The following is a 27,014-nucleotide window of genomic DNA, read 5'->3' as shown; positions in this document are numbered from 1 at the left end:
AGTTCTCTGGAGGGAAACGCCTTCGGTGCGGTGATTGTATGGTTGGATAATAAGGCATATCACTCTAAGAACTGGTACTCTTATTTCAAGAGTCAAACAGCCTAATTACTCCTGCAGATCTCACTTTACTCCTGCCATATGCGATGAAGAGTAAAATGGCCTTTCAATCTTCCAAGAAAAAATGAGTAAAGTGAACATTCTACTCCTGCAGATTTAGATAGCGTTAAAGGTTGTTTTACTCCTGCGATAAAGAAATTATAACTTTCCGTACCACACATGTTTCGATTGTTGCTCGTGCAGCACAAGTGTCCGTATTTGACATTGAAGCAGGCTTCTTTTTCATTTTTTCCTCCTGTCTGCGTGATACCGCATTAAATAGTAGTAATCAGCTATCAAGGGTAAAGGCTTCCAGGCGTGTCGTCTGCTACTGTTTTCAACTACGAAACTGTCAACTTCTCAAACCAAAGTTACCTGAAGAAATGAATAACCTACGACCACTAACTTCACAAATGAACTTTATTATTTGAAAATAATTTATGCATTTACAAATACTTGATAGTTATCAAACTCATGCTCCCTCTTCTTCTTTTTTTTTGCGTTGCGCAACTGTTGCTCTCCTTGTTCAGTTCAAGCGCTGCGTTAGCTGTGCGTTGTTTTTTCTTGCAGCCTGTCAGTTGCATCGTACTGCGCTTAGCAATCCTTTATTACCGCCGGCTTGACCTCTTAAACTACCTTGTTATATCATTATGAAATGCATCGCAAGCCTCAAGCCTTCGCAGTGGTCACCATTTGCAGCGCGCACACAGGATATGACCTACAACTTGCTTTCAATGCTCGCTCGCCAACGGCATCAACGGTCTCCGGACAATAATGGAGTCATTCAGGTAATGTTCGCTTCTATATTTTTTTTCCGCAACTGCAAGTTTAAAATACGCGCAAAAGCGTGTAGACTTCTGTTCATTAGCACATATTTTGAAGCCTCAGTTTTACCAAGCGCTATTTTCTTGTACTGGGAGCAGTGGCATTGTCGCTTGTTCGAACATGGGAGGCGCGTAGGCGCTATTTGTTTTGGCAGTGCTGTAACCGCTAATTTCCTGCCGTAGACACAGAAGTATGTGTTCTTGTGCATACATACTTTAATAACTTCCATTTTTTATCATCACAAATATGCATCGGCAGTCACGTTTACGTCCGGTTGAGTGAGGCATTACAGTTTTGTTCCTTGCACTTCCAGGTGTACACTGACATAGACGTTTTTGAAAATGTTCTCCTGGAAGACAGCTGCTTGCTCAGGGTGGATGCTTGCTTGGTTGCTAAAGGCGTCCCGTGAACAGCATTAAGCTCGTAAGTGTGTTCTTCCGTCACATGATTCTCAAAAGGCACTACCATGATTAATGGTGATAAATGCTTTATTTGCCTACCTATGCTGTACAAGTGGAGGAACCGCGGCCTTAGGCTAAGCACATGTCCACAAAGTGCGGTCAGCTGTTGCCATGGTCTCCTAGGCTGTTATCTCTAAGGACGTCATTGCATATTAGGGCACTTCAGATGGGCAAGCAGCTTGAGTATGCGAATGTGTTTGCTTGCACTTTATGTTCTGAAGATTAGTGTCCTGTGTAGCAGCCAATCAAGGAAGTAACCGTGAGTTAATCCGAAGAAAATGAATTGTTCATTTTTCACCTCCTGGCATACTTTTTTCTTCTGCAGAAAAGTCACTTATAAACAGTATGCATACTTTTTTTATAGCTGCAGCATGGACATGCTGTTATAAAGCCACTTTGAAACCTCAAAAAAGTAAAGTTGCTATTTAGGTCATGCTCATAAGAAAGAGAAGCTGCTAAGAATGGCTCACGAATTAATTGTCGAGTCATAAAAAATATTCTTTGTTGCTGTGCAAAATAATGCAAAATGACCTACATCTAAAAAAAAAATCTGGAAACATTTCAGTGACCTGCTGCGTGCTTGCTGAAACACACACACACAAAAAAAAAGAAAATGAGGGTGGGGACCAATGTTGACTGCACACAGGAAGTTGAGTAGCTGAGGAAGTCATTGCCAAGCTCTATGACAGCAGACTTGGCATGGCAAGGAGTCATAGAGCACTGGCACGACAGTGTTGCATCTGCTTCAGCTCTTTCCACGCACTTTTGATGGCCTTCCATAACTCATCAGAATTTGCAGTGTGCAGGACCATTTTTTGCAAATTGGCTTTTAATGCCTGAAATATCAGCGACCTTAGGAAGCCAAGCTAGTGTAATGGGCTATAAAGCTTTTCAAGGTGTACTTTCACAATGTGCGCCGTGAGGATAGGGAAAGAATGCTGCGGCAGAAAATGCCCATTCTTGTAAGCCATGAATGACAGCGCTTAACCACACGGCCAGAGTAAAGAACACATAAATGGCGAACACAGGTGCTGAACTTCAATTTTATTCTGTAACCACTAATACTCTGCTTATATACCCATAAAGGCACAGACAAGTGGCGATTTTTGACACTTGTGGCAACAAAAACTAATGTGACAAATAAAAACCAAAAGAAGTACCGAAAGGGCAAACCCGAATGAGGAGAGAACGAAATAGGCAAGTTATCTTTTAAGCCGCCAACACATGAAAAGTGGACTAATAAGTACAAAAAAAATACAAATGTGGAAGGGGAGCAGAAAATGGATAGCAGAGGTAAAGCTAACAATTAGCACAGCAAAACGCATAAGATGAAGTAAACTAAAACTGAAAAAAAAAGTCATGAACAACGACAATGACGCCAACAATTGACATTGCCAAATGCAGAACACAAGCAGTACTAAATAGCTAAACCAAAGCAAATGAACGAAACGCGCATGATCAACAAGGGTGAAGTCAGCAAATAACATAGCGAAATGATGAAGATGAGGTGCATAAAACCAAACAAGAAAGATAAAATGTCAAGAAATGAATTCAACAAATGTAACAAAGCTAAAACCAGCTAAGATTAGAGAAGTCCATAAAGAAAGGCAATCTCTTTTTCCAAAAGTGAAATGGAGGGGGTGCTAACACAATCATCCTTGAGCCTCAAAATCTTGGCAGCTTCGAATATTTCATGTGTCAGCTTTACCAATGTGTTTTTAACACTGCTTTTTTTTTTTCAAAGATCGGGTGGCACGGCTTCTTTGAGTCAGTTCCTGCAGTGGACGGGCTGATTCCTGGGGGATATACCTGAGAAGTCATTTTAATGCTCTATTAGCCTTTTATTGATGCATCGGCTTGTTTGTCCATGTATACCTTACGGCAAGTGAAAGGCTTAGAGTGACCGCCTTCTGCACATGCTGCTAAAGGTTTTCTGTGCTTCTTCATGCGGCATCTTTTCTTTGTCATTAATGATCCACGAAAGCTGCAATAGTTGCTCAGGGGCAGAAAAGAACGTCAACTCCAGCTTTCTTTTCACTCATCGTAAGGTTGTGGGAAATTTGGTGCATGCAACGAATCACTGCTACCTTTTTGTGCGGCCTGTGCACTTCAGCCAGTGGTTGTGTTTTTGCACTTGGTGTTTTTCAGCACTTTTTCTGCGACAGTGGAGAGGACTTGTAATGGGTACCCTGATTGCGTGAGCCTGCATATCTTTTTCAAGAAGCTTTCTTGCAATTTGTGCTCGCATGACTTGTTCAAGGCGTTGACAAGGGCAGACTGGATGATATTTCTTTTGACCAGCTTTGGAACGAGCGGAGTTGCATGTTAGGAATGGATTGTTTCCCCTTGGTCCAAATGCCCGGCACACATAACTGGGTGTAAAGAAGATTCTTAGTTCCAGGATGTGCATGGAATCATTGTCCGGCATTTCGTGCATAAATTTAAGGGGAGCCAGGGCACTCTTAAGGAAACTAAAAATTTCAGGTACTTCATGAAAAAAAAGGGCTTCCTTGTCACAGTCGAAAAGAACTAAAAAATCATCCACAAAGCAGAAAATATTTTTAACTTGTTAGTGTTTGAAATGGTTCCTGAGACTTCTGTCATGCATAGCTAAGAACAGATCACTGATAATGGGGCAATACATGATCCAATGCAGATCCTGTGACTTTGGATAAAGTGTAAACCATTCCATTCTACAAATGTTGATTTTAGGTACACAGAAAGCATAGCCAAGAAACCATCTACAGAGACACCACACTCATTCTGGAAGGATACGGCTCCAGGTTTGTCGATAGCTTCACGAACGCATTTCATGAGGTCGCCCATCTTGAGGTATAGAATAAAGTAATTTTTAACATCTGTAGAAAAAACACGGTAGGCTTTCTTTCTATTCCAGTTCAAAGACCTAATGATTTCATCTGCATTCTTTACCAGAAAGGTGTCATCGATAGAAAGCAATTTCTGGTTGCCTTGCAAATACATAGCGACGTCTGTCTGCCAGGTATCCTCCGAAACAATAACGCACAGAGGGCACGAGAGGTATATCTGGTAGAAAGACGTCACTATGTATTTGCATGGCAACCTGAAATTGCTTTCTATCGATGATCCCTTTCTGGTAAAGAATGCAGATGTAGTCATTAGGTTTTTGAATGGGAAAAGAAACAAAGCCTATCATGCCTTTTCTATAAATGCAAAAGGCTTGTTTTATTCTTTACCTCAAGATGGACCTCATGAAATGCGCTCGCAAAGCTATTGACAGACATGGAACCATATCCTCCCAAAGTGAGTGTGGTGTCTCTGTAGATGGTCTCTTAGAATTGCTTTCTGTGTATCTAAAATAAACATTTGCAGAAAGGAATGATTCACACCTTATCCAAAAGCATGAGATCTGCATCATATCATGTATTACTTACTCCCGTGCTCAGTGATCTGTTCTTAATTATGCATGACAGTAGTCTCAGGAATCACTTTGAAAACTCACAAATTCAAAAAATTTTCCGCTTTGGGGACGACTTCTTAGTTAATTTAGACCGTGACGTAGAAACCTTTTTTCATGAAGTACCTGAAGTTTTGAGTGTCTTTAAGAGCATCCTGGCTCCCCTTGAATTAAAGCAAGAAATGCCAGACAATGATTCCATATGCTTCCTGGAACTAAGCATCTTTACACCCAGTCACGTGAGCTGGGCATTTGAACCAAGGGGCACAAGCCCTTCCTATCATATAACTCCGCTCGTTCAAAGCTGGTTAGAAGAAATATCATCCAGTCTGCCCTTGCCAATGCCTTGAACAAGTCATGCGAGCACAAATTGCAAGAAAGCTTCTTGAAAAGGTATGCAGGCTCACGCAATCAGGGTACCTGTTACAAGTCCTTTCCACTGTCGCAGAAAAAGTGCTTAAAAACACCAAGTGCAAAAAACTGAACCACTGGTTGAAGCACATAGGCAACGTGATAATGTTGCAGGTATTCCTTAAATGCACCAAATTTCCCACAACTTTATTACGAGTGAAAAGAAAGCAGGAGTTGACGTTGTTTTCTGCCCCCGAGCAACTATTGCAGCTTTGGTGAATCGTTAATGAAAAAGAAAAGCAAAAAAATAAATAAGAAAGAGGCCGCACTAAGTAGCACAGAAAACCCTTAGCAGCACGTGCGGAAGGCGCTCACTCTAAGCCTTTCACTTGCCGTAAGCTATACATGGACCAAACTGGCCGATGAAGGCTAATGGAGCATTAAAATGACTTATCAGGTATATCCCCCAGGAATCTGCCCGTCCCCTGCAGGAACTGACTCAAAGAAGCCATGCCACCCAATCTTCGAAAAAGAAAACTGTTAAAAACACATCGGTATAAGCTGACACATGAAATAGTTAAAGCTGCCAAGATTTTGAGGCTCAAGGATGATTGTGTTAGCACCCCCTCCATTTGACTCTTGGAAAAAATGATTGCCTTTCTTTATGGACTTCTCTAATCTAGCCTGGTTTTAGCTTTATAACATTTGTTGAATTCATTTCTTGACATTTTATCTTTATTGTTTCGTTTTATGCACCTCATCTTCATCCTTTCGCAATTTATTTGTGGACTTCACCCTTGTTGCTCATGAGCATTTCCTTCATTTGCTTTGTTTTAGCTATTTAGTGCTCATCTTCTGCCTTTAGCAGTCAATTGTTGGCTTAATCTTTCTTGTCATGCATCCTTTCTTTCAGTTTTAGTGTACTTCATCTCGTGCGTTTTGCTGTGTTAATTGTTAGCTTATCTCTGTTACCCATTTTCTGTTACTATTGCATTTCTTTTTCTTTTTTTTTGCTGTTATTAGTCCGTTGTTCCACGTGTTGGCGGCTTAAAAAATGATTTGCCTATTTTGTTCTCCCCTTGTTCGGGTTTGCTCTTACGGTACTTCTTTTTGTTTTTATTTGTCACAAGTATAAAAAATCACCACTAGTCGGTGCCTTTATGGGTATATAAGCAGAGTATCGGTGGTTCCAGAATAAGGTTAAAGTTCAGAGCCTGTGTTTGTCTTTTATGTGTTTACTCTGTCCGTGTGGTTAATTAAGCACTGTGAATCATGAATCAACACCATTAGCCCGACAACTTTTTCTATCCTTGCAAGGTCCTTCTAGCAGGTGAGAAAGGAGCTGGTGGCAATGATTACAAAATCAGCTTGGGAGCTCAGCTGACCATCAATGCAGGGAAGAGGTGAGAGGCTGTCTTTGTGGTAACCCCCCCCCCCCCTCTTCACATGTTTAAGGATTTTTGAGTGCTTGGCCTGAGGCCATTGACATAAAGGGGATCATACCTTAAAATAGCAGTATTTAATGAAAGTTACAGCCTTGGCAGCAAAACAAGCATGGTATATAAGAAAGCAAGCCACAGGTCAAAAGACAAAAATATAATCATTTACTTTTTAGCAACTAGGCAGCACTCTTTTTGTTTCTAGGCCCACCCAGTACTGCCTTAAAGTTAGGGCTTTTGTGTAGCCATCCTATCTGAATCCTGCTTTGTCACGCCTTTGCCTAATAAATTTATCTGACACATTAAGGCTCAGGGCAGCCCTTATCTCACCCCCTGTTATGAACAGGCTGTCACTAACAGAGGCAACAATTTGTAAATTCTTTTTGGTTGCTTTTTGGTGAGATAGTGGGAAGCATCTTTGATTTGGTCTTCATCCCGGTAAGTATGTATGATTATGCCCTCTGAAGCCTCAGCCACTCCAGTTGCTTTTCTGTAGTGCGCTGTTCAGTGACATCCCTCTAATTCAGAATCTTGTCGCTTGAGGTATCGCGGCAGCCTTATAGGTCCGTAGCCAAGCTGAAGCTCTAAGCAATGCATGTTGATAACTGTCCATTTTACAGATCGAAAAAGCATTCACATCAGAAAGTGAGAAATGAACGATCCATAAATGGGTGTGTTTGGCCAGTGTTTAAATTGCATTTCTTCAATTGTTTGCTGCATAGGACAGTCTTCAGAACATAAAATATGAGCAAGGCCGTTTGTCTACTCATGCTGCCTGTTCATCTGAAGTGTGCTAATGTGGAGTAACATCCTTAAAGAACAGTGTAGCAGATGTGGGCATGCTATTCAACCCATGTACAACCTCTTGACCAATCACTTTGTGGCTAAGTGCTGTTACTACAGGTCTACTATTACCTTCCACGCTATGTGTGTGTTAATTGTTGCACTCCTTATTTAATCTTGAGAGAATGATCTGTGTAGGTAATTGCATAATATGGATCACTACCTTATTTTGACAACTGATTTATTGCTATTGCTACCATGCAGCATGTGACACTGATTGAGCGTAGAGTTCTCAAGCACTTCCTTCCAGCCAATGCTTGATTTAATAATTTTGTTGTCACTGTCTTGTGTTGTTAAGTAATGGCAATAATTAGTGAACTGGTTGATCTTGTGCAGTTCTAGCAGGTGTGCTTCTGCTTGGCAGCACATTAGAATCGGTAATTCTTGTTTATAAGTCACTGTATCTGTTCTGTTCCCAAACATGTAATTGTACTCAAGGGGACTCAATCACAGTTCTTCAATGCTGTTTTTTTTGTAATACACTAGTCGACTTTGCTTTATATTTGATGATATGTACTCTTTCCTTGACTGTTATTGTGTATATCAGGGGGCCTCTTAGATTATCCACTGTCCGCAGGTTGCCTGAGTACAGCCCAGCCATTTGTTTACTAGGGTTGCTCTGGCGTTAGTCTTTCTCCAGGTGGACAGTTCCGGGCTACCTGCTGGCGGCTAGACTTGCCAGGATGATTTTATGTTGGCTGCTCGCATCCAACTAGCAAACAACGGAGAGGTGATGGGGAGGTGAGGAATGTCTGCGGCTGTTTTTATTGACTAGGACCGCAGAGCTTCGGGTGAAATTTCCTTTTGTTTTTAGGGTGTCTTTAATAATGTGCAGGCATGTGCTCATTTCAGCTGATCTGCAGTGCTCATTTATTACATCTTTACTGTCGCCGCATACATATTTTGTATGTGTGTGACATTGTCTCCCATCACATAATTTACAAGATCAGATGTTCGTTCCATATTGAGCTTAATGAGTTCGGATTTGCAAATTATATTTGATCTGTCATGTTCTAGCATCAACTTATTTTACAGCATTTTTCGAGGACCTTCTCGAGCGTGAGAGCAGACCTCAATTCCCTGTGCACTCAGGCATGCGCATTCATGCAAGTATATCGTCAGCATGCGACACACGGTCCAAGTGTTCGGTATTTACTTTTGTAGCGCAGTGGAAAGGACATACTTTGGTAATTGCTCAGAAATATTTTAAGATGTAACGCATGCATGCACTATCACGTTTCACTTGATTCATTAAGGTGGTCACGACAGCTAACAACTGAGCATAAACTAGTTATTGCATTTCACTCCTCACACGTTAAATTATAAATCCTCAAAATTTGAGCTCATTCGTTGCAGCAGATAGTTTTAAAAATAATTTTTATTATTACTGAAATTGGCTTTCTGGTCTGGCAACCATTGGCCGCTGACGTCATGAGATATCATACCCATGTCGTCTGCTATTCGCGATGTAGGCTATGTAGGCAGCACTTTTGCATTCATGCTTGGATGGTGGTCACAGATTTTTTTTTTTTTCAGCAAAAATATTTTATTCGCATATTCTCTTTTCTTTGAAAAGCCTTTACTATAATATGCGACTGTAGTCATCCTCGGACTTGTTTTGGGCTTCGTCTAGAGATTGCCGAGGAGGCTGAAATGGACGGGCTCATGCTGTATAATTCAGCATACAATCAGAAGCATATTATTCTTACGCTGTGAGATTTAGCTTGTTTTAGCAACAAGCGCTCACGCATATAAAAAGGTACTTGTCCGTTTCTTCCCGCCGTGTACCCGCGCCACGAAAGTGGGGAGGGTTTAGCATTATGTTCCCGATTGCTGAGGTATTGCCGTTGCTCTTTCGGTCCAAAAACTAAGAGTAAGCAAGCATTACCTTGAGGCGAGAGCATACCTTGCAACATTAAAGGAGCAGACAAAACTTTTAAACAAAGCAGTACCTCTTGACGACCTTCCGTTGATCAGTTCCGTCGGTGTCGCGGGGCCGAAAACCTCACACTACGGTGATAGGTGACCGCTGGTCGTGCTGGCGTCGTCGCCAGTGTAATGCGAAAAATCATGCGTCGATAAGCTAAAGCTGATAAGGTGACTGTGACCGTGCCTTATGCTGTAGAAAACATGCCTTATTCTATATTGCTTTTGTGCAGTAGCATCTTCATCAAGCGCTTTCGTCTGAAGGTCGGCCACTGAGTCAATCAACTCCCTCCCTCCCTCCCCCCCCCCTTACTGCAAAGAAAAAAAAATGTCCTTTGATATTGCAGCCTGCATTTCAGACGACGTCTCAATGCATAGTCTCCTGTCCGCAGTAATAAGAATGTTTTTAATATGAAAGCGCCTCTACTTTAATAAAACTTTAGCAGCACACCTCTGATTTGAATTCATTATGCAATTGGGGCTGGTACAAAAGCAGCCAATGGTGTGTGCTATGCCTTCATTGTGGGGAACAACTGCTAGCATGACCAGCGTGGCAGTACGGCCTTGCACGTTGTTTTCCATGCATGATGGCTCACACGGGGAAGATTGGGAAAAAATAAGGTGATAGATAGTGCATGCATTTGGCATTTCTCAAATATTTCTGAGTGTTTCCGAAAACACTTCCTTTTTTCACTGTGCAGAAAAATGAAATGAAGACGTGAAAAATTAATGCACTCATGATACTGATGCACTGTCTTTGCCAGAAGTAACCAGGCTGCGTGTTCCGCTTCTCAGTCATTTAGCAGAGAATTCATAAAACTTCTGATGCTGTAAGTTGGTGCAAAATAAATGAGAGCTCCTGTCTTCACTTACCAAAAAGTTATGATCCTCAGGGGATCCATGTTAGCTTCAGAATACAAGCAAGAAGCAAAACATGCAGCCTGGTTACTTTTGGCAAACACGGTACATGCACTTATTAAAGTGCCTTCTCGAGTACGTACTGGGAGTTGTAACCTACGGCAATGCTCGAGAAGGTCCTCAAACAGCAAGTCAAGTAAAATAAGCTGAGTACGGACTTGAGAGATGAAACGTATTTTGCAAATAAATCGATTTAATGAGCATAGTATGATGCAAACATCTGTACTTGTAAAGGGTGAGAAGAGATATGTTGCCCCACATACACAAAATAAGTAAGCAATGGCAGTGGAAAGACAAGATGTCCACCACGACTGGCAGAAATAAGCACTATCCTTGAGATTGTACGAAATGTCGTGTTCACTGAAGTACCGCACATACCACTTCCATATAACCTCTGTCGTCTGCTAGCTGCCCAAGCGCAACCCACACTAAATCATCCTTGTGCGAGTGTGGCATCCAGCGGCATATCATCAGAGAAAAAATGAACCCCCCCCCCCCCCCCATACACGCAGAAAAATGTAAGAGCTGGCTCCACGCTCGGGCGCCCCTTAGGCTAATAACTTAAGCCCAGTGACAAGGCGGCGCGTATGCGGAAACTAACGATAAAAAAGAGTAAGCGTGACAAATGTCTCTTAAATGTAATTTATGTTCGTTATTTTACCTGTGTTTGCTGTGTTTTTGGTCATTTATTTTTGATGTGACAGTATTGAAGGCCCCGTTTCCCCAAAATCTTGCATTGTTGTTGGCAACGTCGTGAGCAAAAAGTCATGAGCAGGGTTCTAGCATTTGGTAATAAGCAGGTGACATTTTTTTGGTCAGGCATTGATTTTTGGTGTTAGTTTGTGTGTCACCATGAGGCCGCATGAGATGCCAAATTGCCTGGAGCTCCTTATGATTGAAGGATGAGATGGCAACCAAGCCCTTCCGAGTCGCACTTTTGTACAATGTTGCTAAAGCAGGTATATATATATCTATGTCAGGTTGTCTTTCAGATAATGTGGTAGCTTATCACTGTATGCTAATGAATGTTTGAAATAAATGGATCAGTGACGAAGCGAATAGCAGTATGCAGGTACGAAAAGGAGGGTCACCTTGTAGAAATGCAGACTGGAGACAGTCACACTACCACATTATGCCCTTAAAGGCAGACTTTAAGTATCCCTCCAGGTCTTAATTTTAATTTATTTATCCGAGGGCTGTTTTTAGCACCTGTTTTCCTTCCGGATTTGGTTTTCATTTATAATCGTGTGAATTTAAGGTAGTCTCATTTCTCGCAAGGGTGGAAGAACGGGCTAGTTGCTGGTTCATATTGGGAAAGGAAAAAATGATTGCACACTCGACAAAGAGCTGTGTTGTCATTTTTTGTTCATGTCTCAAAAATGCGCTGTTATTTTTTCTCAAGCTCTCTGTTCTTACTGAGCTTTTTCATTTCACCTCAGATGCATGACCTACAGTAATGAAGAAGGACATGCCTCTTTGTTTATGCCTTATCACTTAATGTTGTGGTATTATTTTTTTTTCATATGTCTATAGCCCTGTGTTTTAGATAAAAAGAACGACCGAGGTTGCCCTGCTTTGTTATATTGAACAACAATGCACCGTAAAGTCATCCCGCTGTCAAAACATGCATGAACATAAGAGCATATCCTACCTTCCGTTATCACTCTCAAAGAAAGTGTCTAGTATGCAGAAACAATAAGGCGGTAGGTATTGCTAGTGAAGTTAACTGCCGCCCGACCACATACCCACAGGCTACGAGGTCAGCCACTCAGTGTGTATGTGTGTAAGGGCTGATGTGTGAGCAGAATTAGGGTAGCAGCAGCTTCTCTACACTGCCAGGAAATGAACCACTGACAGGGTTTTAATTAGTTTGAATACTTGTCACGCAGTATGCTGTGTTGGTCCAACTGGTCACATTGCAATGCATCACCTTCTTAGTTGGATCTCTGCCTTCTCCACTACTGCAGAGTGTAGGTAGTACATAGCAAATAGTCTGCACCTTTCTTATGTAGGTAGAGCAGTGTGTTATTAGTTTGTGCAGGCGTAATTGAGCGGAAAGGTTGCTTTGTGGTTCAAGCAACAGCGATCCGATATCACCTTTCTTAAAGGTTGTTGGGCTGGTGGAGTGCATTACACAAAGATTACATGTATAATGTATGTTCTGCATGCACATGTGCTTGGTAGCATTGCTGCAGTATCTTTGACTATTCAGGATCAATGACAAGAATGCCAGCCTACCTACCACCAGCTGTTGTGAACACCTCGATTACTATATTATTGCGTTGCTACAGCGGCTTATCCACAACCAATGACTCGGTCAAAAGAACATAAGCACTCCAGAGAGCTTAGACGTTAGCTTGACAGGGTCAGGGTGCTTACTGAATTTGGTATGGCAAGCATCATGCAAAAAAGGAAGTGGTGGCAGTCCTAAAACTTTTACACTCTGCTAGATATAACATTTTTTTATTATTTTGGCAGTGTGTGGATCTTGCATGAAAGTAGCAATTATCAGTCAATTTTGCAAATATATTCGGTGGAATCAGCTGTGCAATACAGTATGATGCTATATCTGGCTAGTTGCACATACATTTAGGTTTTTTTCATTCCGCAAGCTCGCCATAAGGCATATTATAAAAATCCATCTAAATTGTTTTCCATAAGTAACTGAAGAAGGCTCTTGCTCTTATCGTTGTCGGTGAGCCATTTGGAGAAGTCCTCTTTCCTTGTTGCAGTTAGTCCTACTTCCTGCAGAATCTGTCCTTGATGGTCCCTGCACAAGTGCACAGCAGGTGGCGAACATCCACTTCTGCAGCTGGTGTGGAACACTTCGGGCATGTGACGGGTCCGATGTCTTCTTAAGATTCCCATCGGCACGTTACCGATGGGGTAAGGGCCGCCCCAGCTCTTATTCTTGTTTCTTGCTATTGTTGTCTGCAGTACTAAAACCTGGCTCCTCATCTCCCTGGTATATGAAGTAATCAATTACAGGCTCTGCATCCCAAATATTCATATATTTGAACCTTTGAACAACAACAGCATCTGGGGACATCACATGCAAAGATTTGAAAATACGCAGACAGACAGGCTAAAGTGACACTCCAAGCTAACCTCATGGTGTCATTACGTGGTTGACTGCTGCCATGCGCAAAGTACAGATGTGTCTGAATTGTTCTTTATATGCCACAGAGCTAGACTATGATAATGATGGCAACAGGCAGGGGCAGTACCTCAGGGTGTATGCAGTGCCACTGCACTATGCAGATTCCATTTCCTTCCAAATAACAGGTTCTAAATTTACAAGAAGTGGCTCATACATAAATGTAGCCCTTAGTCGAGTGTAAAAGGCACTCTATATTTCCTTAGTATGGATGATCAGGTCGTTTAGGCTTTTTGAGAAAATGTATTGCATAAAAGGGTTGCCCTTTCTCAGTATTATTTACACTCGGCAAAGTGCTAGACTGCATTATGCAAAGATAGTCTGCAATCTACCTCTCCCTTCTTGCCACCCTGCTGAAAGATATCTGTTGTCTGCCTGTAGCAATGCATCCGTCTGTTATTTCAGACTACTAGGGAAAGTGACACTATGCACAGGCAACCGTAATAAGCATACTTATTGCGTCCCCACTAGCAACGTAAAGCAATTTGCCTTTACAGTGGTCTTGTTTATGCTCTTTCAGCCAATTGCTTGCCTTTTCATGAGGCTATTTCCTTACACCTTCAGTTAAGATCACTGCAAAATTGCCATATATGAGCTCTGGGGGTGAAACCGCAGCCATCTGCTGGGGAATAAATCACATGACTGTATCAATTTTGTAAGAACTGAATCTGCAGTTTTTACCACACATTAACAGTGCATTAGAAAGACACCAGTATCAGTTCTGAATGAAAAATGCAACCCTTACTAAATTTTATGGACATACGCACGTGGAAAAGTACTGCCCTTTACACATTCTTTAAACTGACCACTGAAAGTCAGCAACAGAGCTATCTATGGATACATACACCTTCACATTGTCTTTTTGTTTACTGTTAAATACGAATAAAGTCAGATATCCAAGCATTCAGGCGCCTGATGCAGTCATTGGTTGTGGGTGTGCCGCTTTAGGAATGCAATAATAAAGCAGTTGAGGTGTTCACGACAGCTGGTGGTAAGGTGGGTCGGTGTTTTTGTCATCAACCCTCAACAGTTAAAGGCTAACCAAGCACATGTGCATGCAGAACATCAATTGTACGCATAGTTTTTGTTTAAAGCATTCTAGCTGCACATCGAGCTTTAAATAAACTGATACCCAGTCGCCGTTGCTCTACTTTTGAAGCAACCTTTCTGCACAAGTAGATCTGCACATACCAACAAGCCTGGTAGGAAGTGGCTCTTTAGCATAACACCATCGGCTGCTGTCTAGTTTCAATTGATGAGTGTGCACTGCTCTACCTACAAAGGAGAGGTGCAGATTATTTGCTCTGTGTGCTATCTGCACGCTCCAGTAATTAAGAAGGTGCAGATCCAGTTGGGCAGGTGACGCATTGTCATGTGACCAGTTCGGCTAACAAAGCATACTTCGTGGCTCGTATTCAAACTTCTTAAAGCCCTGTTAGTGGTTGATCACTGCCAGTGTAGAATGGCATAAGTGAAGCTGCTGCTACCCTGATTCTGCTCACACTTAAGAAGTTTTGCCTAACCGGCACACTGACGGACCAAGTGATTGACCTTGTAGCCTGTAAGCATGTGCTCGGGCAGTGGTTAACTTTACTAGTGCTTCTGATTTATTGTTTCTTGCAGTGTTTTTTACATGCTCGACACTTTCTTTGAGGATGATAATGGTAGTTACGATGTACTCTGATCTTCATGCATGTTTTGACAGTAGGGTGACTGTATGGTGCATTGTTGTTCGTTATAACAAAGCAGGGGGACCTCCGTAGTTCTTTTTGTCTCAAACTCAAGGCTATAAACACATATTTTGACAGTAGCTCCACCCTCGTTCACAATAAGCATTTGTTATAGCTGAGGCCAATATAGGTGGGCTCTACTTCAGAGCTACAAAAAAGTAGTGAAACTAGTACCAACAAGTTCCATAAGTACTCACTGGTACCAAGCTGTCGAGGATTTTCTCTTTAGTCTGACATATCGAATACACACACATGTGACAGCTGTTAAATTAGGTTTAAAAAAAATAAAAACAACAGTAGGCGATAATGCATAAACAAATTCATCTTCTTCATTGCTGTAGGTAATGCATCTGGGGTGGAATGAAAAAACTCAGTAAGAATAGAGAGCTTGGGAAAAAAATAAACCGCATTCCTAAGACATTGACAAAGAAAGAGATGACAACACAGCGCTTTGTCCTTGTCTCAAGAGTGTGCTGTTTTTTTTTCCCACAGATGAACTACCAGCTAGCTCATTTTTCCACCCTTGCAGGAACAGAGACCAGCTTAAATCGACGCGGTGCTACAATGGAAACAAAGTCCGGAAGGGAAGCAGGTGTTAAGAAATCCCGGAAAAATAAATTAAACCTAACTTTAAAACCTGCAGGGATACCTAAAGTCTGCCTTTAAGGGTATGCTGCTAGTTGCTTCGTAACTGATCCATTTATTTCAAACATTTATTAGCATACAGTGATAAGCTACCACATTATCTGAAAGACAACCTGATATAGATATATATGTACTTGCTTTAACAACATTGTACAAAAGTGCGACTCGGAGGGGCTTGATTGCCATCTCACTTTTCAATCGTAAGGAGCTCCTAGCAATTCGGCATCTCATGCGGCCTCATGATGCCACACAAACTTAATGCCTGACCCACAAAAATGTCACCTGCTTACTACCAAATGCTAGAACCCTGCTTATGACTATTTGCTCACGACATTGTCAACAATAATGCAAGGTTTTGGGGAGAATGGGGCCTTCAATACTGTCACATTAAAAATAAATGACAAAAAGCACAGCAAAAACAGGTAAAATAATGATTATAAATTACGTTTAAGAGAGATTTGTCACACTTACTCTACTTTTTTATTGTTAGTTTCCGCATACGTGCTACCTTTTGACTGCACTCATGTTAACTCATTAGCCTAAGGGGCGCCCGAGCGTGGAGCCAGCTCTTGCATTTTTATGTGTGTAGGGGGGGGGGGGTACTTTTAGTTGCTCCAGAATGCGTTCATTTTTTCTCGACGATATGCTGCTGAATGCCAGACTTTTACATGCCAGACTTTCACAAGGACGATTTAGTGCGGGCTGCGCTTGGGTAGCTAGCAGACGACAGAGGTGATATGGAAGTGGTGAGCGTGTGCGGTACTTCATTGAACACGACATATCGTACAATCTCAAGGATAGTGCTTATTTCTGCCACTCGTGATGGACATCATGCGTGTCTTTCCATTGCCATTGTTTACTTATTTTGTGTATGTGGCGCAACATATCTCTTCTAACCATTTAAAAGTGCAGATGTTTGCGTCATACTATGCGCATTAAGCCGATTGATTTGTAAAATGCGTTTGATCTCTCAAGTCCATACTCGAGCATTAGCGCGGATTGCAGCTCCCCGTGCTTAGTCAGGAAGGCACATTAATCCGTACATGTACATTAGTATCATGAGTGCACTCATTTTTCACATCTTCATTTCATTTTTCTGCAAAGTGGAAAAAGGACGTGTTTTGGAAAACACTCAAATATTTGAGAAATGACCAATGCATGCACTATCTATCACTTTATTCGTTCCCAATCTTCCCCGTGTGAACCATCATGAATGGACACCAACAAGCAAGGACTGTCACGTTGGTCATGCTTGCGGTTTCTCCACAGTGATGGCACAGCACACACCATTGGCTGCTTTTGTACCAGCCCCAATTGCATAAAGAATTCAAACCTGCGGTGTGCAGCTTAAGTTTTATTTATGGTAGAGGCGCTTGCATATTAAAAATATTCTTATCGACGTTATGCATGGATGACGGCATGCAACAGAAAAACTGTCGTGTCAGCTCTACCACATAGTGTCCTCTTTCCCCACATAGATTCCGAAGACTGCACTGCATTCCCATCCAGCAATGGAGCCAAAGTTCGAGCATCACCGATGCTGGCATCGACAAATTCCATTGATGCTCTCTCTCTCATGCTCCCTGTTTCCGCACTCCTTTTATGTTGAGCTTTGAGAAACTAAAACCAGCTTTAAACCTGCACCCTTTTAGCCATTTAAAGCTGTGTCTAGCTAGGTCAAAGCTATTGCATGACCTTTCAATTTTTTTAACATATGTTTTGTGGACTCCTAAAATCGTGACTACCATTTGAGAAACGTTGCTTTTTGATAACTGAAGTGAAACATGATAGTGCATGCATGTGGTACATCTCAAATATATCTGAGCTATTACCAGAGCATGTCCTCATTTCCACTGCATTGAAAAATAAAATACCACACACTCAGATTGTGCTTCACACACTGACGATATGCTTGCATGAATGCGCATGCATGAGCATGTACTGAGGGCTATGATCTGCTGTCACACTCGAGAAGGTCATTAAATGGTACCATAAAATAAGCCGAGGCTATGCACTTGACAGATCAAAGATATATAGGAAATCCGAGTTCAGTGAGTTCATTATGAAATAGAAATCTGCAGTTGTCAGTTGCCTGGTGGGAAAGAGTGCCACATGCAAATTATACGTATATAAGCAGTGACAGCTGACAAAGAAAAAGATACCATAGGTGGGCACCATGGATCAGCTAAGAGCACCTATGATGCCCTCGGATAAAAGAAATGTCGCATGATACTCCCTTGTCCTTCTAGTCAGTTTAAAAATAGTGCATAAATTTCTCACTTCCATATCACCTCTTCATTGTCTGCTAGTTGGAGGACTGCAGCGCGCATAAAATAATCCTGGCATGTCTGGCTGCCAGTAGGTACAAACAAGACAAATATGAATAAAAATTGGAAACGTTGCTCTATGCTCTCTCTAGTTTCGCTGGCTGCTGGCTTTCCTTATGTAATTTGTCATTTGATAGATTTCATTACTACAAAAGCAGCGTCACTTCAAAATTTACGTTGTCATGGTCTTGCCTGAGTAGCAGTATTAACTTAAAATTGTATAGACACCATAATAATGCCACAGCATTCATGGCTTTATTCTGGATATAGTCTGATATAGGCATTTTGAGCAAAAATCATGGGCATATCTCTAGCAGGTGGTGGTTGGCTGGTGACATGGCTGGACACTGCTCAGTGGTTGTGCACGTCACGAGTCTACATGACACGGCTAAGTTGGCAGATAGGAATTCTGGCTTTAACCAAGCCATTAAATGTGCCGGAGTGACTGGATCCAAGGCTCTTTGGATCCAGTCAACCAGGCATCCCCAGGTGACTCAGGCAGGTTCAAATGGCTTGGTTAAAGCATGTCTCTATATCTTTATGTGGTCTAACATAATGTGATGGCTTACAACTGCGTTAATGAGTATGCACAACATAACAGAATAAATTGTGGGGTTACTCATTTAGCCTGTAGTGAAGTGTCTGTACATGAACGAGAATCCACACGGAAGTCCCAATGTGCTCCATCATACACTTAAGGTAGAGTTTAAAGTGCCCCCGATTTTTTTGTGTGTTGTCTTTGTAACAGTGTGCATGACTATACATGGATTACCACATAGTATTTGTTTATGGCTGCTAAATAATACAATCTCTCCCATCATCTGTTTCAATTTCAACGCCATAGCAATGGCTGTGTCAGAAATCAGTATAGGTCATGGTTGGCATGAAAAACAAGAAACTGCAATATCTGCTTCATGATTTTATTCACTATATCGCTGAAGCTAGCCTGGTTCAGGAGCAGTCATCACACCGAACGTGCCTTTATGACCTTCCTGATATTTGACACAAAAGTCTTCTTCACCTGGATTCTAAATATAACTAAACTCAAGGATTCATTCAAGTTATTAACAAGAAAGCGTTACTTCGCTATGTTCACAGATTTCTATCCGTAGACCGCACCCGCAAAATCGTGTCCGCAGCAGTTGCGAATAATTAAGAAACGTGAGAGGTTAATGAGTGGTGTCAATCAATAGAGGCTGACATAATGTTGCTGTCAAAAAATAGGCCAGTAAGCTAGTTAGGTAATTAATTACAGGCAAAAAATGTAAAAGTTCTCTGCAGCAGTTGTGAGTAATTGAGAAGTGGTAGAGGTTAATGAGTGGTCCAATTGATAGAGGGTGACGTAGTGTTGTGTCCGAAATAATAATTAGGCCTATAAGGTAATTAATTAAAGGCAAACCATGCAAAATCTTGTCCGTAGCAATTGTGAGTGATTGAGAAATTGTAGAGGTTAATGAGTGGTGTTAATCGATAGAGGGTGATGTAATGTGTGCAAAAACATTAGGCCATTAAGGTAATTATGTAATTAATTAGAGGCAAAAAATGAAACAGTAAAGGCAAAAATAGTCTCATTAGCTAATGGCTTGGCGCCACATTTGAATGTATCAAATACTAAAATGATTAAACCAGTGAATTAAGGTGACTTCAAGGAAGTGACATCACAACCTGAAGTGGAGCTAAAAAAGGGCATATGAAGGGATTAGCATGCAATTTCAAAGTATCAAAGACTAAAGTAGTTAAGGCAGTCAATTAGAGTGGCGTCAAAGGTGTGACGTCACGCAACTGGAAATAGAGCTAAAAAAGGGCATAGGAAGGGATTGTGCAATTTGAAAGTACCAAAGACTAAAATGAATAAACAAGTGGATAATGTGAGCTAGAGGCTGTGACGTCACACAACAAACCGGAAGTCTAGCTGAAGAAGGGCATAGGAAGGGATTGGTGCACAATTTGAAAGTAACAAATAAAATGGGTAAACAATAAGTGAATTAAGCAACCAGAAGCAACCAACAGCAGATTCCGTGCTTTTGCATTACTCCAATTCAGATTCTGCAGCGCTGTTTTTAGCTGTAGATGGATGCCACTCTGCAGAAGCAGCCTCAGTAAACTCCAGAGGGAGTGGAGGTTCGCCAGTACAGCTGCATGTGTTCTACATCCATAGCCAATTCTCGAGCAACAAATGGTCCAGAGCAGGCCAGGCTTGTGTTTAGCCTCTGAGGGACTAGCATAGTGGTATTCCCACTTGAGGTATAGCAAACTGGCAGTCAGAATAAACGAGGTATGTGGATTTCTAGATCACTAGCTTTGTTTAATGATTTGGAATGAAAAGTCTACACTTGGTCATGATGTGCCACTGCTACGGCATACCTAGGTGGCGACCCCAGGCCTTCACACCAAGTTTTGTTTGGTTGCATTAGCTGTAGGTTAAAATGAAAACTTGAGATTAGGAGTATGTATAGTTGCTTATAATAGTTTGCTTTAACCTTCCTTGCATTGTTTTTATTCTATATGCAGGCACCTGGAAAATGCAAGGATATCTTGAGCGGCTTCACTCGGCTCGGCAAGCTGCGATGTGGTCGAGCGGCAGGATCACTTGGTTAAAACTTTGCTCACAAGATCACTTGGCTTGTAGCAGTGTTCTGGGCATCTAATGCCAAGTAGACTGTGGTGTCGAAAACACTGATGGGCCTAGACCTCAAAGAGCACATCCCAAATGAATTGCTGGCATGCACAGCAATTGTGAGAAAATAAAAGCTGTCATCAGCATGCTTTTGCATCCCTATTTATTGAAGCACCGATTTCACATCACAGACTGTTGTGTGTATGGTGCAAGAAGTGCGGAAAAAATTTGGTCACAAATATTGAAGTTTGTACAGCGAAGCAAAATTTGTTCATTCACCATTGAACAGTGTGTAGTGGAAATGCTGTGCACCATTTTCCAGAGGAAGGTATGGCCAAAGTGAGTCCTACAAAACATATGGCTGCAACTGGTTTTAAAAATGGTAGGATATGTAAAACCGGCCATGAAATTTCATCAGAAGGAGTAAAATAAAACTCTCCTTCAAGGAGTACAGGCACTCTTATCAGTGGAGTCCTTGAACTCCTCCTGGAAGAGTTGTAGGACGCTACTACAGTGTGTAGTTTTACTCCTTTCGGAGGAGTGCCTTTACTCTATTCACAGGAGTAGCGCAGTACTCCATCAGTGGAGTCCGATTACTCTATAGCTAGGGAGAGTTCTTTTACTCTGGAAAAAGGAGTCGTATATGGGACAAGCGAAAACTCCTCCAAATGGAGTGCTAGTACTCCTTCTGTTCTTAGAGTGTAGAATGCCTGAAGTATAGTTTTTGATCAGTGCTTAGGAGAACGCTGTCAAAAGCCGTATTCAAATGCATCATTATGAGCCATGTATTGCAACTTTCGAACAAAAATCACTTCCAAGAGAGCATCGTTATTATGCAATTTCAATTTTGTTACCATATATGCTGGCGACACGTGAGCGCGCATTCATTGCAGTGTAGGTAATTCTTTTAAATTTTTATTTTTTTTCGTTTGCCTTGCCACATGTACGTGCTGTTGATTTTTTTTATTATCTTCCACATGCACACAACGTTCCGCAGAGTGCGATTTACGTCGAATTAGAATACGAACCATTCCAGTACAGTTCAGATTTATTTTCTTGTCAAGTGAATTAGCTAGACATAATGTAGTATATACGTTGATTCTATTTTTTCTTTGAGCTGAAATATTTTATGCGCTGCTACACCGATGGCCTAACTCGTTCAGTCTTTATCTGTCTGTTGCTGAAGCCCACAGCAGAGCGCTAAAGAGTACAGGAATAAGTTGCAAATTTGTGTTTAGTAGATATTAGACCTCGAAGGCCTTGAAAGCAACCCAACATATCTGTCTATAAGAGCAGCTAGTACTGAGGCGTGGTATAGTCGGTGCTGATGCTGAATGCCGGAAACAGTTAGCGTAATGGCGAATCATGCAGTGAGTGTTTGATCGGGTAGCCCGATCGATCTTTTCCACCTCTGCTATCGCTTGAACATATGTAATGTTTCTATCGCGTAAAAAAGGCGGAAATAATGACGCTGGGCGTGCGTGTTTCCAATCATAGACAAACGTTTACAGGATGTGGATTCACCAAATATATTCGATCGCTTCTGCGTTTACTATCCAAACGTAGCCACTGGTGTTTGTTCAAGCGACTCACACGTTCTGTTGCGTTCTTTGAATTTGAGTACCTTGAGTTTCTTGACTGCGCAGGAGCTTTTTTCGCGGACACGGATCTATTAATCTTTTGCTTGTCAGATGTGTGCTCGAGCGTGTGCGTATGCTTGTGCACTCGTATGCGTATATATAGGCCCATGGAACGAAATTCCATGCGCGAGAGTTGTTGCCGAGATGTGTTCAGGATCCGTGCACTGATGTGTCTATCACTTTAAATCATCCTGGTTTGACGAGATAAGAAAAGCAAATCGTCTCTACCGGGAATCGGACTCCTAGCCTAGCTAGCGCTTTAACCAACTGCGCTAAACCCTGGATCGCGAAACAAGCAGCATATATAATTCTCCTTGTCTACCGTGATGATAGCGACGAGAATGAGGCCGCAATTAGTGGTAATGAAAATTATGTCAGTATCAATGGTAATGATCGTATTCAGATATGTGGCGCAAACAAAGACAAACACAGGAGAAGATCCACAACACACGCACACACTACCAACTGTAAGAAGAACCGGAAAACACTTCCTCTTCTACACTCAGGCACGTCTCAACTTCTTCTTCTTCTCATCTCCCTCTTCTTTGCCAAGGGGTGGGTGAGAAAAAGGGAGAAAAAACAAAGGGCAATGCGATAAGAAGCATGTTAAGAGTTTTATTGGATGTCGCGTGGGGGGGATTTATGAGGTTCCTCTGACGTGCGGTAATCTATATATTGGGCAAACAGGAAGATGTATTAATGATAGAATGAGGGAACATGAGAAGTCCATAGAAAATGGCAAAGGGTCAAATTTAGCCTTGCACTGCCAAAAGTGCAAGTGTGAGCCGTTGTTTAGTAGGTTAAACATATTAGGCAAGAGTCGGGATAAGATGGCACGCGAAATTTTAGAGGCGTATTGGATACAGAAGAAGAATGAAAGATGCATTAGTGAAGCTTCGTTGAGTTTACGTAGAAAAGAATTTAATTTTATTGAGCAATTCTCTTGAGTTATGCAAAGAATGAGATTATTATCGGGCCTCAAGCTGTTATTCTTGGCCTAAAGTTGTTATTCTTGGACTCATCTTACGTTTTTGGGGCCATGGGAGTTTGCAGAATTTTTTCCCCCTTAAGTACATGGGCCTCGTGGCTTCTTAGATGTTGGCAAGATATAGTTTCTCAATAGATAGGGACTACTTAAGTTATGGTGTGTAGATGGACATGTCCTACTGTATTTGCTGTATTTGTGTGGTGGTGTTTTTAGTGTATGATTTGTGACTATGTGGGGATATTTACCTGTCCAGTGTGGTAGGAGTTACTGGGCAATGCAGTGGTGTGGATTTACAAGACAGTATAGAATTTGTGACTGTCATGTTTGGTTGATGTTTTTTGGGCTGAGAGGAAGAAAGTGTCACTTTCCCCTTGGTAAAGAAGAGAAAGAATAGAAGAAAAGAAAGAAGAGATTGGTCACCGCCATGTTTGGACAAGGTTATGGTGTGCGAGGAAGAGTGTGACATTTTCCCCTTGGCAAAGAAGAGGGAGATGAGAAGAAGAAGAAGTTGAGACGTGCCTGAGTGTAGAAGAGGAAGTGTTTTCCGGTTCTTCTTACAGTTGGTAGTGTGCGCGTGTGTTGTGGATCTTCTCCTGTGTTTGTCTTTGTTTGCGCCACATATCTGAATACGATGATGCACCAACTAGCCTCTCAAGCCGTTATTTTGCAATGGTAATGACGCTGCGTTTAGTTGATAACGATAATGATACGTGATGCACCGTATGCAGAATCATTATTCTCACCTCTGCAAATTTCTGCAGTGTAGATTCCACGTGCTGTCAGAATTTTTTCAACACTTGGCTAAAGTTTGGAACACTATCTGTGTTAGCTACGTCCACGCGTGATCGACATCCGTCCCTCTAGTCAGCAGGAATTGTCTCGAAGATATTATATGCAGAATTTTACACAATTATTCGTGCCTAGAATTGTAAAAAGAGTACTCTACAAAATTGTCAAATATAATCGCAGATCGTCCGCAACAATTAGTGAATCACGGAAAATATATTCATAAAAATATATTCTACATTTTTCCGTGATGGGCGCTTCTGTGCATTTTGTGTGGTCAGCTCAGTTAAATAATTTTAAGCCAGTCAGTACATTTATCCCAACAAACATTATATATCAGTTCAGTTCAGTCGTTAAGTCGTGTCCGACTTTTCGTGACCCTATGGAACATGTCACGCCACGCTTTCCGGTCTCTCACTATCTTCCTAACATCACATAACTTCATCTGCAGTGCCTCGAGGATGCCATCTAACCATCGTGTTCGCTGCCTATCCCTTCTCCGTTGGCCCTCAACCTTTCCAAGCATCAAATATTTCTCCAGCGACTCCTCCCCTCTCATCAGATGACCAAGGTAGCTGAGCTTTAACTTTAGAATTTGACCCTCCAATGAGCAGTCAGGGTTTATGGTCGACAATATCGACTGATTTGATCTTCTGGCAGTCCAAGGAACTCTCAAGAGTCTTCGCCAGGACCACAATTCAAACGTGTCAATTCTTCGGTGGTCAGCCTTTTTCACAGTCCAACTCTCGCATCCATACATCACAACTGGAAAGACCATAGCACGAGTTATACGGATCTTGGTTGGCAGACTAATATCTCTGCTCTTTACTAGGCGGTCAAGGCTAACCATTGCTCTCTTTCCCAGAAGCAGGGGTCTCCTAATATCATGGCTGCAGTCTCCTTAATTTGGTGGCCCAAATTATGTATGGCGTATGAATATCTTCTACAGTTGAATGTAAACTGATGTCCGGGCCAGCGAAAAATTTAGTTGGGACGAAATTAGTCCAAAAACAGTTATATTGGGATACATGCACATTGAAAAATGTCTGTGTCAGTCAGAGCAGCTTCTACTGTTTTTTTTCGCGCCGCCGAAGCCTGAAATGTGCAATGGTGACCAGCCATCAAAGCTTGTTAGACAATATTTACTACTAGAAACCATGATATATACAATATTTACCCATCTATGTCAAGATATATTCCATGTTGACAAACCATCCATATTGACAGAACATTATTGCACAACCTATGCCATTAGGGTGCAATGCTGGCTGGCCATCACAGTCCATCGAATAATATTGAACAATAAAATGCAATATGTATACAATGTTGGCAGGCCGCCTTGACAGTCGGGTCACTATTGACCAATATATGCCAAGATTTATTTATAGCTGACAAGACAACCATAATGAATGCACAATATTAACCAATTTATGCCATTATATGTGCAATGCTGGTCAGCCATCAAAGCTCATTAGATAATATTTACCACTATAAACCAAGATATATGAAATGTTGGTATGCCACCAAAGCTGGTGGGGCAATATTGACCAATGCATGCCAAGATATATTCAATGTTAACAAGACGACCATAAAGGCCGGACAATATTAACAGAGCTATGTCATCATATGTCCGATGCTGGTTAGCCATCACAGTCCATCAAACAATACTGACCACTACAAGCCAATCTGTATACATTGTTGGCAGGCCACCATGACTGTCAGAACAATATTGACCAATGCATGCCAATACATATTCAATGTTGACAAGAAAGCCATATTGGCAGAACATTATTGCCCAATCTATGCCATGGTATGTGCAATGCTGGCCAGCCATCAAGGCTCACTAGACAATATCGACCAGTAGAAACCAACATATTACAATGTTAGGAAGCCGCCAAAGAAGGTTGGACATTATTGACCACTGTATGCCTAGATATATTCTTATATTGAGAAGTCGTTGTTATTGATCGGACAATATTTACCAGGTTATACCATGGTGTAGAAGATATTGGCAAGCGATAGTAGCTGGTTGGCCAGTAATGACCAGGTTGTCTCATTGTGTATACAATAATGGCAAGCGGTTCAATATGCATGGGCATTATTGACCGCTGTAAGCCGTTTGAATGCCAATAACGGATATGGGTGAAGTTCACGGGGCCAATAATGATAATGTTATAGCATGGCTGCGCATTATTGGTAGCGCATTGGCACCATTGGGCCACTTGTGGGCCAGTAATCCCCAATCAATCCCCAATATTGGGCCGATAGCTTGGGCTGCCTGGGATGGCTTGGGCGGCGCTTGGGCGGCCACAGAAGGCGTTATTGTAATTTTAACTAAAAGCATGCTATATTTACTTATGTCCGCCCCTGTACGTGCCAGTGTTCTCCGATAACCTGTCCAAATTCGCGGAACCCCTTCTAATGAGTGATCAGAAGGCGCCAAAAGTGACAGAGTTTTGTTGATAGAGTCGTTTTGCGCCACGGTGTGCCCAAACAGTTACTTACAGACCAATGGAGTAATTTCACTTCCATGGTTATGGTAGAAGTGTGTGAGCTTCCAAAGGTCAAAAAGCTGAAAACAACAGCATACAACCCAGTGTGCAATGGGGCAGTGGAAGCAGACTCAGAAGCAGCTGCTGTCGCATGTTGTGGAACGCGATCAGAGTGGTTGGGATTAGTGGATCCCGTATGTAATTTTCGAATACAACACCGCCGTCCTCAAAAGCACTCATGAGATGCCTTTTTCCCAATGTATGGCCGAGACCAAGACAAGTCGTAATAGGCATTTGAGGAGTGTGGGGGTCCCAAGTACCCCGTCATGGACGATTA

At 41.8% G+C, this 27,014-nt stretch overlaps 1 long non-coding RNA gene across 3 annotated transcripts; it reads left to right on the top strand.

Annotated features, from left to right (window-relative positions):
- The first annotated feature begins 705 nt into the window (after window positions 1-705).
- Window positions 706-20,871, top strand: LOC146187972 (uncharacterized). Of its 3 annotated transcripts, none has more exons than XR_014707168.1 (4): window positions 706-884; window positions 1,235-1,344; window positions 8,081-8,192; window positions 20,666-20,871. It is a non-coding gene; the product is annotated as an uncharacterized LOC146187972 (long non-coding RNA). The 3 variants fall into 3 exon arrangements; XR_014707169.1 differs by having other exon boundaries at window positions 8,029-8,192; XR_014707167.1 differs by lacking the exon at window positions 8,081-8,192.
- The last annotated feature ends 6,143 nt before the right edge of the window (window positions 20,872-27,014 follow it).

This window comes from Amblyomma maculatum, chromosome 5 (assembly GCF_055883805.1).
Source record: "Amblyomma maculatum isolate TAMU_Amacu chromosome 5, ASM5588380v1, whole genome shotgun sequence".
NCBI classification, from domain to species: Eukaryota; Metazoa; Arthropoda; class Arachnida; order Ixodida; family Ixodidae; genus Amblyomma; species Amblyomma maculatum.
Note: the sequence above shows the minus strand (reverse complement) of the source record. Positions and strands in the feature narration are given on the sequence as shown.